Consider the following 14028-nt stretch of genomic DNA (forward strand, 5'->3'; position numbering starts at 1 on the left):
GTCTCCTGCTTTGCGGTATTAGTTCCCGTGTCTGAACTGAGTCCTTTCTGTGTTCTCTTGTCTGTCCTGTCTGAACACGCTCCTAGCCTGTTCCTTCCGCCTTCTAGGGGCCGATTACCTAGACCTGTTCCTGTATCTTGTCTGTCCTGTCTGAACACGCTCCTAGCCTGTTCCTCCCGCCTTCTAGGGGCCGATTACCTAGACCCGCTCCTGTATCTTGTCTGTCCTGTCTGAACACGCTCCTTGCCTGTTCGTCCCGCCTCTCTGGGGGCAGTATTCCCAGACCTGCTCCTGTATCCCGCTGCAGTGTCGGTCTCCTCCGTACACTCAGTTCCAGTCTGAACTCTCTCCTATCCTTTACCTGTTTTGCCTCTATGTCCGTTCCCTTCCTTTTTCTGCAGAGTCTGAACTCGTACCTAACTCCTGCCTGTTGTCTCTGTACTCCCGTTTGTGAGTTTGTGGTCCACTCGCTACTTCACTGCAAGTACCCTGTGGGTGTCTGGCTCTGTCTTTCCCTTCCTGTCTGTTCCGTGTGAACAGAGTCCTGTCCTGCCCTGCTTCTGCCCGCTGCTCTGGCAGTCCTGTCCTGCCCTGCTTCTGCCCGCTGCTCCGGCAGTCCTGTCCTGCCCTGCTTCTGCCCGCTGCTCCGGCAGTCCTGTCCTGCCCTGCTCAGCCTTGTCTGCACTCTAGCTGTACTTGCCTGTAACCCTCTGCCTGTATTGTTCCTGAGTCCCGGTGTGTACTGGGTCCTATCCCGCCTGTGTTCCTACCTGCTAGTGCCTCCCTGTCTGCACTCTAGCTGTGCTTGCCTTTACCCCCCTGCCTGCATACCCGCCTGCCTGCATACCAGTCGTGCCTGCCTATACCCACCAGTCTGTGTGCCAGCCTACCAGCCTGTTCCTGTATTCCCCTGTGTGGGTCAACAGCCGTGTCCGGGGTCTGTCCTGGAGTAGCACCTGGTCCCTCTGCTCGGTTCCTCCTTGGTGCACTGGCGTCGTATGCCGTCGTGCGACCCTGGTCGGATCGGGTGAATACTTAGTCACGCCCCTCCAGGCATTCACTCTCCGGCGCGGTCCAGTGGAATCACTACCAATCCCACGCACACGCCGCTTAGCCCGGGCGTGTGCATAACAACTAACAAGTCATGTCAGACTAACTTAATTTCCTTCTATGACAGAATCACTAACTGGGTGGATCAATGCTGTAGATATAGTATATCTTGACTTCAGCAAAGCATTTGACAAATTATCTCACACGATCCTTATTGAAAAAATTACCAAGTATGGAATGGACAAGGCAACTGTTAGGTGGATTTATAACTGGCTTAGTGATCGGACTCAAAGAGTAGTCGTAAATGGCTTCACATCCAGTTGGATGAATGTTTCAAGTGGGGTACCACAGGGCTCTGTCCTGGGACCTGTATTGTTCAACATCTTTATCAATGATTTAGATGAAGGAATTGAGGGTAAACTGATTAAATTTGTTGATGACACAAAGCTAGGAGGGATAGCTAATACTAGAGAAGAGAGAGAGAGGATTCAAAAAGACCTAAATAAACTGGAGCAGTGGGCAGTAACTAACAGAATGGTTTTTAACAGAGAAAAATGCAAAGTACTACATCTGGGCAATAAAAATGAAAAAAGCATATACAAAATGGGAGGAATAGAGCTAAGCAACAGTACATGTGAAAAAGACTTAGGTATACTAATAGATCATAGACTGAACATGAGTCAACAGTGTGATGCAGCAGCAAAAAAGGCAAATACAATTCTGGGATGTATTAACAGAAGCATACAGTCTAGATCACGTGAAGTCACTTTACTCCTCTTTGGTCAGACCTCATCTGGAATACTGCGTCCAGTTTTGGGCACCAAATTTTAAAAAAGACATCGACAAACTGGAGCAAGTTCAGAGAAGAGCGACCAGAATGGTGACCGGTCTGCAAACCATGTCCTATGAGAAACGGTTACAGGATTTGGGAATGTTTAGCTTGCAAAAAGAAGACTGAGAGGAGACTTAATAGCTGTCTACAAATATCTCAAGGGCTGTCACATTGTAGAAGGATCATCTTTATTTTCATTTGCACAAGAAAAGACTAGAAGCAATGGGATGAAACTGAATGGGAGGAGACACAGATTAGATATTAGAAAAAACTTTTTCACAGTTAGGGTGATCAATGAGTGGAATAGGCTGCCACGAGAGGTGGTGAGTTCCCCTTCAATGGACGTCTTCAAACAGAGGCTGGACAGATATCTGTCTGAGATGATTTAGTGAATCCTGCTATGAGCAGGGGGTTGGACCAGATGACCCAGGAGGTCTCCTCCAACTCTACCATTCTATGATTCTATGATTCTATGTACAGCACCATGGAATCAATGGCGCTATATAAATAAATGATAATAATAATAATAATCCAATTGGATTTAATGGGAGGCGAAACCAAACGCATACACAACATATTCAAAGCATCCCAAAAGCTGCCAAAACAGCTCAAATTAGGGGCAGACACCAGGAAAAGTGGCATCAATTGACCCACAGTACAAATAGTTTAATTATTATTATTATTTATTATTGTAGCACCATTTATTCCATGGCATTTTACATGTGAAAAGGGTATACATAGCAAACAAGTACAATAATTTTGAACAAAAAAGAGTCACCGACTGGTACAGGAGGAGGGAGGACCCTGCCCGTGAGGGCTCACAATCTAAAAGAGATGGGTGAGGATACAGTAGGTGAGGGTAGAGCTGGTCGTGCAGGTGGAGTAAGGATTACTGCAGGTTGTATGCTTCTCGGGAATAGGTAGGCGAGAGTCTGATATGTTGGGATACAGAGTTGCAGAGCAGAGGAGATGCTCGGGACAAATTTTGTATGTGATTGTGGGAAGAGGAGATAAGATTGGAGTACAGAGAGAGATCTTGTGAGGATCGGGGATTGGGTGCAGGTAAGTACTGGGAGACTAGGTCACAGATGTATTTTGGATGGCTTTGTATGCCAAAGTTAGGGTTTTCAACTGGAGTCTATGGGCAATGGGAAGCCAGTGCAAGGATAGACAGAGGGGAGAAGCCGGGGAATAGCAGGGTGAAAGATGGATTAATCGGCCAGCAGAGCTTAGGATAGATTGGAGGGGTGCGAGAATGTTAGAAGGGAGGCCACAAAGCAGAAGCTTGCAGTAATCGAGGCTGGAGATGATGAGGCAGTGCACTAGTGTTTTTTCAGATTCATGGTTGAGGAATGTGCTGATGCGGGAGATATTTTGGGGTTGGAGTCGGCAGGAAGTGGAAAGGGCTTGGATCTCAGGTTTGAAGGAGAGATCAGAATCAAGCTTGCAGGACTGGGGAGAGAAGGCAACCATTGACTTTTATGGATAGGTCAGTTGGGGGATTAAAAGAGATTGTGGAAAGATGATGAATTTGGTTTTATCCATGTTAACTTTTAGAAATCTAGCAGAGAAAAAAGATGAAATAGTGAACAAACATTGTGGGATTCGGGTTAGTAAGGAGTAGATAACAGATCCAGAGAGGTAGATCTGTGTGTCATCAGCATAGAGTGATACTGATGAGACTCAGATACCTGAGGCGCGCATGGACTGTACTGTGTTGTCAGGGCAGGAAGAGGAGGTTCACTGTCAGGGCGAAGAATGGGAGAACAGATAGGATGACAATGAGATTGTACATCCCACTTGGTGTGAACCCAGAGACATGCAACTGAGTACCTCAGCAGATGAGGTGGAGGAGGAAGATGAGGAGGTTATGTTGCGGCTTCCCGCACAGAAACTAAGTGATGCAACCATGACAAACACTGCATCCACAGCCATAACTGTGGCTGTGGCCAGCAGCGGTTTTGGGTTTTCAGTTTGCAGGAGAAGCAAGGGATGCCAAGCCTGGGTCTTCTTGGAGACCGCAAAGGATGACACAACTCACATTATCTGCCAACTTTGTTAAAAACTATTTAGTAGAGGCAAAAATTGCAATAATTTGAAGAGTACATTCATGAACTGGCACATGTGCGATCAACATTCGTTAGACTGGGAATCAAACTGCGCTAGAATGCAGAATAGTGGGCATCGCGAACCACTGGCCACTCCATCAACCGCAACTGCTGCTGCTTCCTCCTCCATCACCGTGGCAAGTGTTCTCACACAGGTCTACGGATGCAGAACGTCCACTTAATTACCCGCTACAGTCGGGATGAGTGAGAGCCCGTCAGCTGTTACAGAATGTAACATCCCTGGCGGCGTGCTTGCATAGTGCACCACCTCCCACTATGCAAGACCGCAATTTTACCTGTCAGTCCAGCCTGCAAATCTTGCTCCTGTTCATGCTGTGTGCATGTCTCTTGTCCGATTGCTTAGGGCGGTGGCCCGGTTACTCCCTGATTCTTATAGCTGCTGTGGGCGCACTCCTAATTCGTCCCCAGCCTATTACTGTGAGTCACTGGATATTTAAACCCCCCCACTCAGAAGGAGGGGGCCTGAGCAACACCTTCACTCAGTTTGTCTTTGCAACTGAATTGCCAGGTCCTGTCCTGTCTCTTGTCTGTTTCTGCCACCCTGAGGGCTGCATACCCAGGCCTGTTATCTCTGACTTCTAGTCTGTTTCCGCCACTCTGGGGGCTGCATACCCAGACCTGTTAACTGTGACGTCTAGTCTGTTTTCGCCACCCTGGGGCCTGTATACCCAGGCTCGTTCTTGTATCTCGTTGCAGTATCAGTTCCTGTCTGAACTGTCTCCTAGCCTGTTACCTGTTTGTCTCTATGTCCATACTTTCCCTTTTCTTGCAGTGTCTGAACCTGCACCTAACTCCAACTCGTTGTCTCTGTAGTTCTGTTTGTGAGTTTTGTGTCCACTCGCTACTTCATAGTAAGTACCTTGTGTGTATCTGGTTCTGCTTGTCCCTTTTCCCTTCCTCCGCATCTACCTCCTGTGTTCTAGACATCTTCCTGTATTTTCCAGTCTGTTCCATGTGAACAGAGTCCTGTCCTCTCTGCCTGCACCCTCAGCCCTGTTCGTCTCTGCTTGCTCACCGCACCAGCGGTTTCCCTCTGCTCTGACTTGCCTACCACTCCGGCGGCTTCTCTCTTCTCTGCCTTGCCCACCGCTCCGGCGGTTCCGCTCTGCTCTGCCTTGTCCACCGCACCTGCGGTTTCGCTCTGCTCTACCTTGTCCACCGCACCTGCGGTTTCGCTCTGCTCTGCCTTGTCCACCACACCTGCGGTTTCGCTCTGCTCTGCCTTGTCCACCGCACCTGCGGTTTCGCTCTGCTCTGCTTTGTCCACTGCACTTGCGGTTTTGCTCTGCTCTGCCTTGTCCACCGCACTTACAGTTTCGCTCTGCTCTGCCTTGTCCACCGCACTTGTAGTTTCGCTCTGCTCTGCCTTGTCCACCGCTCCGGCGGTTCCTCTCTGCTCTGCCTTGACCACCCCTCTGACGGTTCCTCTCTGCTCTGCCTTGTCCAATGCTCCGGCGGTTCTGCTCTGCTCTGCCTTGCCCACCGCACCTGCAGTTTTCGCTCCGTTCTGCTTGCTCACCGCACCGGCAGTTCCTCTCTGCTTTGCCTTGTCCTCCGCACCAGCGGTTTCGCTTTACTCTGCTTGTCTACCGCATCTGCGGCTCTGTTCCTGTCTCCCAGTCTGTACTGGACCCTATCCAGCCTGCGCTTCAACCTGCTAGTACCTCCCTGTCTGCACTCCAGCCGTGCTTGCCAGTGCCCACTTGTCTGCATACCAGCCATGCTTGCCATTACCCACCTGTTTTGCATACCAGACGTGCTTACCAGTATCCACCTGTCTGCATACCAGCCGTGCCTGCCAATACCCACCTGCCAGTATGCCAGTCTAACCTGCCTGTTCCTGCATTCCCCGGTGTGGGTCAACAGCTGTGACCAGGGTCTGACCTGGAGTAGCATTTGGTCCCTCTGCTCGGTTCCTCCTTGGTTCACGGAGTCGACCGAGCCGCCGTGAGACCTTGGTTGGATCGGGTTGATACTTAGTTACGCCCCTCCAGGCACTCCTTGGTTCATGGTACAGTGGGATCACTAATCACGCTCACGCCAGTCTGTCTGGGCGCGAGCGTAACACAGAAGTGGACATGCCTGCTATTTTTGATCGATCTCAGACACCAAGCACACCACATCGTTCTCAATCCACAATAACATCTCTGCCTGCACCTCTTTCATAGTCCAGCAGTTTTCGAGTTCACTCTACTCCACCCTCTCTCAGCACAGCAGCCAACCCTCGGTCCTGCAGTTGTGGTCACATAAAAGATTGTTTCCTCCTACACATACTAAAGCAAAGAACTTGAACTTCACCATCTTCAATCTGTTGGCCACTGAAATGTTGCCTCTCCTCCTGGTAGATACAGACGTTTTCCAAAAGTTGATGGTCGTTGCAGTCCCCCAGTACCAGTTTCCCAATCATCATTACTTCTCTAAGAAAGATGTGCCTGCACTACACCAGCATGTTGCAGACAACATCACCCATTCCTTGAAAAAAAGCTATGTCTGACAGGGTGCATTTCACCATGGACACCTGGACAAGCAAGCATGGCTAGTGGCGTTACATCTCGCTGGCTGGGCACTGGGTGACTCTTGTGGTTGTGGGGGCAGGCGGAGAATGGGCTGTTCTACAAGTCTTGGAATCCCCAAGGCTTGCAGGACACTTGGGGATGGAGAACTAAACCACTATCCACCAGAAGATGGGGAACTAAACTACTAGAGAACAGGGGGTTGGAGAACTAAACTACTAAACACCTAGGGTTGGAGAACAAAACAAATACTCACCAGAAAATGGAGAACTAAATTAATAGACAACAAGGGTTGAAGAACTAAACTACTAAACAGCTAGGGTTGGAGAAACCACAACACACCTGGGGATGGAGAACTAAACCACTAGACACCAAAGTGTCACTAGACACCAAGTCTTGGAATCCCCAAGGCTTGCGGGACAAACCTCTGTATATAACACTTCTTCTACTGCTTCTGCCTCCTCTACCTCCTCTAGGGCCTCCACCTGCACCCTCAACCTCTGCCTTAATGAGACATGCGTTACAACAGGGCAGGGTGAATCCCCCCACCTCTGTACTGTGCGGCCAGGGCTCACCGCAATCAGGCAGTGTTTAAATTAATATGCCTTGGAGATCACAGGCATACAGATCAAGAGTTGTGGACATCTATCCATGCTGAGTTTGAGCAATGGCTGTCTCCGCTGAATCTGGAGTCAGGGAAGGCCGTGTGCAATTACAGTGCAAACCTGGTGGTGGCCTTATGCTGGAACAACCTCACACATGTGCCTTCCATAGCTCACATCCTCAACCTGGTGGTACAGCAATTTCTCCTCCACTATCTCGGCCTGGATGCGCTGCTGAAGAAACCACCGGTTAATTGGCTGATATGTGATGTTGCGACATGGTGTAATTGAACTCTGCACATGTTGCAGCGATTAAGGCAGCACCGATGAGCCTTTACGCAGTATGTCATTTTGCATAGCCTGGGCCAACGCAGTACGGACATGGTGCAAATCACACTTGGGGAGTGGACACAAATGAAGGACCTCTGCACCTTTCTGCACATTTTCGAAACAGCTACTATGATGGTTAGCGCTGATGATGCCATCTTCAGCATCACTATTCCGGCCAGCTGGATCACACTTTGAATAGTCTGAGGGAGGAGGTGGTGTTTCCAGGGGAAGAGGAGAAAGCAGAGGAGGATGCGGAAGGGATAACAATATCTCTAAGTTCTGGACTGTCGTCGCACATGCGGTTCCCATGGGAGGGTGGATTACAGTGATCAAAGGGGGCTCATGCTACAAGACAACGGTTAGTGAAGGTGCAGAAGCCGAGGAACAAATGGAGGAGGATGAGCAGGAAGAGGTGATGGACGCGCAACAGTTAGGAGATGAAGAGGATAATGATCTCCTCTCTGTTGTCCACGGTTGGCAGGAGGGGATGGAGGAAGCAAGTTTGAGTGTTATCCTGCCACCAACACACTATGAACTTGGAGCACATGAAAGAAAATGACCCATGATCGCCTTCTTGCAGCACTATCTGCAATATAATTGTTTCCCATATTTTTAGGAATAGAAATAGTGCTGACTACTGGGTTGCCACTCTGTTCAATTCACGGTACGAGAGTAAATTTTGCAAGATGCCCCCCCCCAGGAAAGAGACACGCCCATGCTGGAGTATCAAAACAAGTGTGAAGACAATCTTGAGAGTGGTTTTCCCCAAGACTGCAGTGACAGTGAAGGAAACAGTGAGCATCGCAGTCATAGACTTCCAACCCCGGGAAAGTGGAGTCGTCAATGAAGAAACATTAACAGCCTTGCAGTGCTGGGGTTCTGGGTTCCAACCCCACCAAGGACAACATCTACAAGGAGTTTGTATGTTCTCCCCGTGTTTGCGAGGGTTTCCTCCGACTATTAATTTTTCTTCCCACACTCCAAAGACATATTGATAGGAAATTTATATTGTGAGCCACAATGGTGACAGAGCCACAAATGTCTGTAAATGTTTGTAAAGCTCTGTGGAATTAATGGTGCTATTTGAGTAATATAAATATAAAAAAAAAAGATTTCTGGGAGTTGTTTCACTACTGGAGAAGATGGTGCAGCTCAATATCACTGCCATTGGGGGGATTTGGACCCTTTTAAATTTTGGCCTAGAAAAAGTGAAGAGTGGTCTCAGCTCGCTTGTCACACCTTAGAAGTTTTGTCATGGGAGGCAGCCAGCGTTCTCTCAGAACGTGTCTTCAGAGCTGCTGATGTCTTCATGGATAAGCACATCTGGCTTTCCCCTGAAAATGTAGACAGCCTAAATTTCATCAAAATGAACAAGTCATGGATCTCCAATGATTTATGGTCCAAAAAATTAGAAGCTGAGATGTGGCCTGCTGTATGTATCACGGTAGTACCAGAAGAAATTAGATTTTTTACTGTGGATGAGGTCTGTATACAGCTGAATCTCAGCCCAAAAAAATTACAAGCTGTGATGTGGCCTGCTGTATGTATCACGGTATTAACAGAAGAAATTAGATTTTTTACTGTGGATGAGATCTGTATACAGCTGAATCTCACCCTAAAAAAATTACAAGCTGTGATGTGGCCTGCTGTATGTATCGTGGTAGTAACAGAAGAAATTAGATTTTTTATTGTGGATGGGGCCTGTAAACAGCAGAATATATGTGCCAAAAAATTAGAAGCTGAGATGTGGCCTGCTGTATCATGTTAGTAACGAAAGAAATCAGATTTTTTTTTACTGTGGATGAGCCCTGTATACAGCTGAGTTTCAGCGCAAAAAAATGACAAGCTGATATGTGGCCTGCTATGGATCAAGTTAGTAACATAAAAAATTTGATTTTTTACTGTGGATGAGGCCTGTATATATGCACCAAAAAATTAGAAGCTGAGATGTGGCCTGCTATATGTATCACAGTAGTAATAGAATAAATTAGATTTTTTACTGTAGATGAGCTCTAGATACAGCTGAATCTCAGCTCAAAAGAATTACAAGCTGAGATGTCACCTGCTTTATGTATCATGGTAGGAACAGAAAAACAATTGAGTTTCAAAGGTGTACTCATGCATGGAGCACAATATCATCATTGCACAACAGAGTTATATGCTGAAGTGTGACCTGTTGTATCGCTCTGGACGACTCTAATAGCAAAAACGATTGAGCTGCTGGTAGGTCGATTTCATAGCCACACAGGACCCTATCTATCTAAACTATCTGACTTAGAAGCAACCGCCTAACTATCTGAAATCTCTTAGGATCCAGGACAAGCGTCAGGAGCAGCCTCTCTACACTGTTACACTGACAAAATGGAGCTAAAACAACATGTTCACTCTTTATATGGAGAGGAACATGTGACTTCAGCAGCCAATGACAGAAGACCTTGTGTCTGGACGTTGTGGATTGTTCCTGCACCCTGATTGGCTTGCCAGAATCTGCACACATTAAGTTAAGAAAAAAAAAATAAGATTAACAGCACGCAGCTACTCTGACCTCTCCCCACCCCCTCCCCTCATCAAACACGTCCCCCCACTCATCATACAGCACCAGTACCCGAGCCAAAGTCCTAAAAAATACTGTAGTGGAAACTCGATCATTTTCCACATTTTTGCTGAATTGGACTGATTTTCAGTAAAAACGCTTGGGTGTCCGATCACGAATCAGAATGTGCAAAGTTTGTGCCGAATTTGAAAAAACAAACATTTTCTGAACATGTTCGCTCATCTCTAATTACGTACCCCTCTGTCGCATTTCTTTGCAGGGCCGCACAGCCCTCCATGTGCTCGCCAGAGGTAGCCTGACTGCCACTAGGTACCGAGGTGAGATCCTCAGACCCCTTGTGAGACCATATGCTGGTGCGGTTGGCCCAGGGTTCCTCCTAATGCAGGACAATGCCAGACCTCAAGTGGCTGGAGTGTGTCAGCAGTTCCTGCAAGGTGAAGGCATTGAAGCTACGGACTGGCCTGCCCGATCCCCAGACCTGAATCCGATTGAGCACATCTGGGACATCATGTCTCGCTCCATCCACCAACATCACGTTGCACCACAGACTGTCCAGGAGTTGGCGGATGCTTTAGTCTAGGTCTGGGAGGAGATCCCACAGGAGACCATTCGCAACCTCATCAGGAGCATGCCCATGTGTTGTAGTGAGGTCATACATGCACGTGGAGGCCACGCACAATACTGAGCCTCATTTTGATTTGTTTTAAGGCCATTGCATCAAAGCTGGATCAGCCTGTACTGTGTTTTTCCACTTTAATTTTGGGGGTGACTCCAAATCCAGGCCTTCATTGGTTAATAAATTTGATTTCCATTAATGATTTTTGTGTGATTTTGTTGTCAGCACATTCAACTTTGTACAGAGCAAAGCATTCAATGAGAATTTTTCATTCATTCAGATCTAGGATGTGTTATTTGAGCGTTCTCTTTATTTTTTTGAGCAGTGTATATAGCTATGTGTCCACCTAATACATAAACAACCAAACAGTTGGTAGCTTTCTCTATCCAGAGTATTCAAACCTATATCATCAGTGCATGACAGCCTCAATCTTTGCCTCAGATAATAAATTGGTGTCATCAGTGCATACTAGTACTGAATCTCATGCATTGCCTGTACGCATTTCCCCTCCGTCATTTGGTTAATTAGGAGACTCCTAGACAGTCAGGCATCAGTTCATCACATCCTTAATAGTGTTGAGCCACCCCCGTAGTGTTCAAGTTCGGTTCGGTTCGTCAAACACCAGTGTGTTCGCCGAACTGTTCGTCGAACTGTTTGTCGAACACCTTCGAACACCGTTAAAACCAATGGCAGGCAAAGAAAAACACATAGAAACACATAGAAAACACCTTCAAAGGTGTCCAAAAGCTGACAAACTGCTCAGAAGACATAACTAACACATGGAAAAGTGACAAGTACATATAGTCATGCGAAAAGAAAAGAGGTGGAGGAGTAAAAGGAGGGGGAGACACAGATATAGGCATGTCATGCCCTTCTAAAATCCAAAAAGTGAGAAGCCGACACGGCCAGTCCGTTCCTGCCCATGCCACCTCCGTGTCGCCGGGTTTGTGCCAGAGCCGCGGTGGACCCTGACGGCCAGCCCCCCTCTTCCAATACTGGTGCCTGTCCGCTGGTGGGTCGAGCGAGCCCCCCTGTGGTGGAGGCAGCTCTAAGCTTTTTAATTTAAATTGTCTCTCTCATTTGAATGAATACACTTTAAATCCTTTTACAAGGATCTATTGGAGGGCAAGTCTCATGCCAGCAGCCGCGAAATTCCAGCTCCAGTAGCGTCCACTAAAACTGCTGCAGTTAAAAAGCTTTTATAAGGATCGAGCTCGGCTGTCCACCACAAGGCATCCTACCGCCAGTCCCAGCCCCTATGCCTTGGGGTGCCTCCTAATGCTCTTCACTGAGTATCCCGTGGTCCCGAAGCATTTCCTTTGAAAAAATTAAGTGTCCAAACTACAGGTGGTGTAGCTTGCTTAACAGCTGGGATAATCCGCTGACTAGCAGACACTGCTACTAGGCACAAAGTATTTCCTGGGCTAGATGCAGTTAAAAATTTGTAATTAGATACTCTCGTTGGATGCTGAGAAAGCATTCCATAGAGTCTCCTGGCACGCCATATATTATTCTCCTAAAATGCTTGGGGTAGAGGTCTAGGGGACCCTTTTATAGCCAAAATCACGGCCCTGTATCGCAATACGTCACCTAGGCTGAAGATAAATGGAACTGTAGCACCCTGAGGGCTCGGTTGCTACAGAGGTATTGCACCTCACCGAGAGGTGTGATATCTCACTCTCAGGTAAGGATGGAGTGTGGATCAGGACCCGACACCTGCATGCATTTCACCACATTGCCGTGGGGCAGTGCGACCAATATGCCCCTGAAATGGGCACGACAGTCCCTGTCCCTGGCTGGAGTGGGGGGAGGGAACACTGAGGAAGGGGAACCCTGTAGTGCAGGAGCAGGGAGGAAGCAGTTCCTGGGTGCATTGAGAAGGGAGTATAAAAGGTGGGCACCATCTTAGTTCAGTACAGAGAAGACTGAGCAGAAGTGACAGGGAGCAGGGGCTCTGCATGAGCTCTGCTTCGGAGGCGGGCCTAGTAACAGAGGCCCAGGCCTGGAAGAGGGAGAAGGAAGGAAGAGGAGCGGAGAAGGCTACAGGAACGAGGAATGAAGGGATCCCAGGGGTGCGGACGGGCGAGTCGCCACCGCACGCCCGAATCCACCTGCATGGAGGGGTCAGGCCAAAGGGGGAGACCGGTGCCCAAAACTAGTGGAGGCGGGAAATGACCCTCAGCTAGAAACCAGAGGCTGTGACATTTTATGTGGCGCAGCCCCTCGCTACACCCGCTAGGAAGGCACCACATAGGGTCAGGGAAACTGGCGCCAAGTTTACCAAGAGGAGGCCCGAGGCAGCCGGACAGAAGGGTTGGTAAGAAAGGCCAGACAAAGGACACACAAAGGGGGTCCTGTGAAGCGCTCCAAAGTTATCTGGGAGTTGTCTGAGCCCCTCACCTGGTGAGCACAGTACGACGTGGGCAGCCGTTACCTGCAGAAGTGGTCTGGATAATTAGAACTGTGAGTAAAGGCCCTGGACTGCATCACTGACTCCGTGTCGTTACTGCTGCTGCTCTGCACCATCACCCCCATCCTCCGCATACACTGCCCTGAGGCTATACTCCTCCCGTGGGGAGTTATGCTACGCTCTGCTGCACCCACAACACAAGCCTCAGCGGTCTGCCCTTCAGAGGCGGTTCACTCTGACCGCAATCCACGGGTGGCGTAGTGGGACATTTAAACATCAAAACCACATAAATAGTTCCGCCACTGGTTTGACCGCCCTGAGCCACGGAACCGGGTCGCCGCCACGGAGACTACAACCACCAGCATCCACCAAAAAGGGTCCGGCTCCGGGTGTCCCAAGGCCCAGGGGGGCACGTCAGAACATTTTCTTCACCTTTCATAATCACCAATGGGACAAGGCAGGGATGTCCTCTGTCCCCTCTCTTATACATCCTAGTGACGGAGCACCTGCTCTCATCAATTCGCCATAACCCCAATGTTAGGTGGATTGAGGTGGGAGGCACCGAGTACAAGTGGTCTCTATTTGCTGATGATGTCCTAGTATATATCACTCAATCACATATATCCATCCCTGCTGTTATGGCTGAAATAGATCACTTTGTTACATGGTCAAATTTTAAAATCAATGCAGCGAAGTCTGAGGCCCTCGATGTCTCCCTCCCCAAATCCATACAGGATTCCATCCAGTCAAACTTTCCCTTTGCCTGGCCCTCACAGGGTATCAAATACTTAGGAATTCCTATTCATAGAGACCTCTCCCGTCTATGTTATCTTAATTTTGGGCCCTTTATTGAACAACTCCATACAGACCACGGTTGGCAAGTTAGAACTGTAAGATTCACTATGTGAACCACTGGTGTTTTGTGGAAAAGCACATGTACACTGTGTTCCAAATTATTATGCAAAAAATGTTTAGGAGTGATAAGGGAAGAA

Source organism: Phyllobates terribilis, unplaced genomic scaffold (assembly GCF_046119375.1).
Source record: "Phyllobates terribilis strain yellow unplaced genomic scaffold, ASM4611937v1 Scaffold_3__8_contigs__length_932513732, whole genome shotgun sequence".
NCBI classification, from domain to species: Eukaryota; Metazoa; Chordata; class Amphibia; order Anura; family Dendrobatidae; genus Phyllobates; species Phyllobates terribilis.